The sequence below is a fragment of the Chrysochloris asiatica genome, unplaced genomic scaffold, assembly GCF_000296735.1.
Source record: "Chrysochloris asiatica unplaced genomic scaffold, ChrAsi1.0 scaffold00220, whole genome shotgun sequence".
Lineage (NCBI taxonomy): Eukaryota > Metazoa > Chordata > Mammalia > Afrosoricida > Chrysochloridae > Chrysochloris > Chrysochloris asiatica.
The window spans coordinates 3631991-3637161 of NW_006408738.1; positions in this window are offsets into that span (position 1 = coordinate 3631991).

A 5171-nucleotide genomic window follows, 5' to 3' on the forward strand; every position below is an offset into this window, starting at 1 on the left:
CTAGTCACCTCTAAAAGTCTCACACATCACCCCAAGAAGAAATGAGGTACGCTTCCAAGCAACGAGTCCCCATACCCCCTGCCCCTGCCCCCTGGTAACTACTAGTATACTTGGTCTCTGTGCGTTTGTCTCCGCTAGATATTTCCAGAAAGTGGGATTGTGTCGTATTTGTCTTTCCCCTCCAGCCTCCTCCCAGTTGTAGCCTGCATCAGAACTCTGTTTCTATTTAAGGTTGCCAGTTGGTTGTGTGTGGACCACATCCTGTTTGCCCGTTCCTCTGTTGACGGGCACTTGTACTAGCGCCACCTTTCAGCTGTTGTGTGTAGTGTTGCAGTGAACACAGGTGTACACGCACCTACGTGAGTCCCTGCATTCATTGGTCATTGGTTTTGCGTCCTTAGGAGTGAAAATGCTGAGTCATGTGGTGCTGTAGGTTAGTGTGCTGGACTGCATGGTCGGTTTGAACCACAAGGTCGGTGGTTCAAACTCACCAGCTGCTCCTTGGGAACCCTGTTTAGGGTCATTATGGGTCAGAACCTACTCGACAGCACTTAGCACTAACAACAACAGCCTGACAATTGTATGTTTAAGTTTAGAGGAACCTTCTACAGTTCCATGTAACATTCCCACCAGCACTGGCTGTGAATGGAGGGTTCCAATTTTTTCATATCCTTATTCACACTTGTTATGTCTATTTTACTGTGGTATTTCATTGTAGTTTTGATTTGTATTTTCTTAATGGAGTCCTGGTGTGGTGGTGTGGATAAGCACTGGACTGCTAACCGCTAAGTTGCAGTTCAAACCCACCAGCCGATCCTCGGAAACCCTATACAGGGTTGCTATGAGTTGGAGCTGATGCGATGGCACCTAACAACAATAATGACAAATGACATTAAGTAGCTTTTCATGTCTGTTAGGTATTTCTGTATCATCTAGGGAGAAATGTCTATCCAAGCATTTTGACCATAAATTAATTGGGTTGTGTGTCTTTTGTTTTCGAGTTGTAGAAGTTCTTGTTTGCTTCTAAATGTATGTATTATGTTGTCGAGGAAAAAACAAGGGTGAGTCAAAAAGTATTGCTGCAGATTCATAGAAGCGTCAATTAAACAACAATTTCAAAATGTGAAGTTGTTCTTTCTTGAGATAAATAGCCGCCAAATCCTTCCCCAAAGAAATCTTTTTTATTTACGCCACATCACAGTTTGGGCTCCCTTGAAGTACTCAAATTGTGTTCCTTTAAAATGTTCTCTGGGTTTGAGGGACATAAAGAAGTCTGGAGGGGCAGGCTCAGTGGCGGAGCGGGTGGGCTGAGGTTTCCCGGTGAAATTCCCCTAGGACAGCCCTTGTTAACATCGAAGAACGAGCAGGTGCATTGTGGCGATGGAAAAACATGCCTCGCTGCAACTTTCCTGACCTGTTTCTGACAAATACGTTTTCAGTTTTCTTCCAACTTCTTCCTAACAGCCCCTGTGATCGTCCTGTGTCCTTGGAGACAAATCTATTAAGATTATCCCTTAGGAATCCCAAAGAACAGTCCTCCATAACCTTTTGAGCTGACCTCTCTATTTTGAATTGAACTTGCCAAGCAGATGTCTTCAGAAGCTACTGTTTGGTTGGAGCTTTCTTGTGAAGGCACCAAATGAAGAAAGTGTGTTACTGAGAGAACTTGTCTGCAGCCATCTACTGATTGCAGACGTATGCTTCCACATGATTTGTTTACAGTAACCCTGGGCATGCATGGACTGGAATCCGGGTTTTAGTATTCTTTCATTTACTCTCACATAGGAGTCCTGGTGTGACGCTGTGGGTTAATGTGGTGGACTGCAGGCTTAAGCTCACCGGCTGTTCCTGGAAACCCTGTGCAGGGTTGCCATGAGTCGGAACCGACTCAACGTCACTTAACAACAATACACCGGGTTTGTACGTATACAATTCATGTCATTGATTTCATTCTCACTTACCTTTTCAGAGTTGTTTCTTCCCACCAACATAAACTCACTAACCCCTAGGTTCCTAACTCATCTTTTGAGTTGACATTTAAAATTTCCTCCCATCTGGAGAGACCCTAACCAAGCACATTGTCCACAGCTCACACCCTTTACTAGTTAAGCTAAATTATGGTGTGTTTTTCAGATGATATTTTTGGACTAGGGGTTATAGATTATTTTACAACAATAAGATAGCAAGGTTAGTAATACTCCCTTGGTTTCAGGAATTCATCCAGCCTCCATGGCTCCAAAAACTCTGGATTCCATGAGAATTTGAAGTTCTGTTCTGCATTTTCTCCCTTTTGATCAGGATACTTGTGTAGACTTTTTGATCAAAATGTTCCGTGATGGTATCTGGACACCATCAGTTCTGTTGCAGTCATGCAGAGGAGGCAGGTGTTCATGGAGGTAGTCAGGGACACGGTCTGTATTTTACCCCTTCTCTTGACTTTGTTTCCCTGAAGCTCTAGGCAAATGGAGACAAAGTGTAGTGTCTTGGGTGGCTACTTAGAAGCTTTGAAAAGTACTACAGGTACTACACAACTGACCAGGAGATAGAAGAGAAGCATCAGACATGATGTTAGGCTGGTTAACTGGGATAGTCCATAAAACCAGGACCCGAACCCTGCAAATCAGGAACCACATCCCATGGGGTTGTTGGTTATAAGTAAACATAAGCAGTCTTAGGAATTTCTCTCTTGTTTCTTAGTGATTCTTATTATTATATAGATTCTGTATACATTTTGGATATTGTATCTTGATCAGATATATGGTTCCTAATATGATCTTCCATTCTGGAGGTTGTTTCTTCACTTTCTTGATAAAGTCCATGGATGCACAAAAGTTTTCTGTTTCGATGAAGCTCCATGGTGTGTTTTGGATGTGATTCCTAAAGAATTTTTGTAAAAAAATCATGTTTTAAAGCTTTACTTCATGTTTGCTTCTGAGAGTTTTGTGGTTTTAAGTCCTTATATTTAGATCATTGATTCATTCTGAGCTAACAGATTTCTCTGGTGTGAAGTATGTATGGGACCAACTTGATGTTTTGCGTGTGTCCATCTAGTTGTCCCAGCACTGTTTGTTGTAGAGATAATTCTTTCCCCCATGAGTGGATTTGGCTCCTTTGTCAACAGTCCATTGGCCGTGGGTGTTTGGGTTTATTTCTGGACTTATACTGCTGTTTCATTTTTCTACATGTCTGTTCTTATCCCAGTCCCACAATTTTGATGATGGTGGCTCTATAGTAGGCTTTGTTACAGGAAGTGTCTTTTCCAAGCGTTTTTTGACTGCTGAGGGCCTAATGAGTACATTCTTTCTGAGGGAGAGAATTCGGGTCCCTGTGGTGCTTACTGCTGTTGGAAGTCGCGCTTTCAACATTTTGTTCTTTTAAAAATCATTATTGCTCCATGATTGAAGCTAATGTTAAGCGATGATATAAATAGAGTCAGTTGAGGATAGTGGCTGACACTTGGCATTTTTAAGTGGGGATTACGATAATGGAGGCTTTGTAGTAATGGAATCTGGGCAAGATTTCTCTGAGGCAAGACTGAGGATCCCAAAATCCCAAAATGTTAGAGCTGGAAAAAACTGTAGAGAACTCTCCAGTGCTGTCTCATTGGAAATAACGACAATTTACATTGAAGTTACAATTCTGTGGCATTTTCTCGAGTCAGAAATAAGAGCCCGTCACTTGGTAGAACCTAATCCGTGCCACAGACTGCTAATGAACAGGAAATTACAAATTACATCCAGGACAGTGCAGCCTCGCCTTCTCAGTCACAACTGCTGTTGACAAATGTCACTGTCTTGTCTGGAGGAGTCCTGTGTGAAATCAGTTTTATTCTAAGTGTACAGATTACAGGGCCTCCCTGAATATGGGAAAACCTGAAATTGCTCATCCTCCATCTGGATGGTGATGGGCGTGGTGGTGGCGGTGGTGAGCCATGGAGTCGGTTCCTACTCAGAGTGACCCTGCATGGAGTTTCTGAGGCTGTGAATCTTTATGGGAGCAGAAAACCTCATCTGATAAAGTCCATGGATGCACAAAAGTTTTTTTTTGTCTCGATGAAGCTCTCAAGGAACAGCTGGTAGTTTTGAACTGCTGACCATGAGATTAGCAGCCCGACTCGTAACCACTATGTTACCAGAGCTCCTTGCATATGGATAGCTCTGAAAAATAGTAACAGACATTTGTATGGTGTTGTGTGCTTGTCAAAGCATTTCTTACTGTGACATTTCACTTAATCCTCACAACTTCTGGAGGTGGAACACGCGTGCCATCATCCTCATTGTTCAGATGAGCAAATGGAGACTCAGAAAATATAGTTGCAGAGCTGTGATTGCAGCCTGGTTCCTGCGATTCCAAATCCTTGCTCTTCCTTCTGGGGATGTATTCAGTAGTTGGAAACAGAAACTTGGACTTGTTGATTCTGAAGCCAAGGAAGTTGTTTTTTTAGAGTTTTACAGTTTCAGGGGTCCAGCTACAAGGAGAAGAAAGTGGTAGGGGAATGACATCTCCCAGTGGAGTCAAACACTAAAAAAACAGCCTAACGGAGACATCTGATCTCCTCCTAACTTCACAGAGAGATAGAGAAACCTAAGGCCATGTTTCCCTGCTGGGTTCGATCATCTGCGGCAGTGACCACACAGAACCCATGCACACTACTCATGCTGATGGAGTTTACTTAGGGTAGTAACAGGTTACTGTTCGGGATTAGAAAGGATTAGGTTAGGGTTCTTTGCTGATCTGAACAGTGTCTTAGTTGTACCTGTCAGTAGGCCTATCCCTGCCTCTTAGCCTCTTGGGCAAGCCTGGCCTGGGTCCTGTATGGGCAAGCGTCCCAAAGCTGTTCCACTCCGCCGATAAATGCCCATTGGCTCTGCACTCTACCAGCAAGCCTCCTGCCTGGTTGTACTGCTTCAGTTCCAACCACCTCCGTGTTCTAGCTGTCTGTCTGTCTGCTGTGTGTGGGTTCTCCGTGTTCCAGCTGTCTGTCTGTCTCCTGTGTGTGGGTTCTCCGTGGTCCAGCTGTCTGTGTGTCTCCTGTGTGTGGCTTCTCCGTGTTCCAGCTGTCTGTCTGTCTCCTGTGTGTGGGTTCTCCGTGTTCTAGCTGTCTGTCTGTCTGCTGTGTGTGGGTTCTCCGTGGTCCAGCTGTCTGTCTGTCTCCTGTGTGTGGGTTCTCC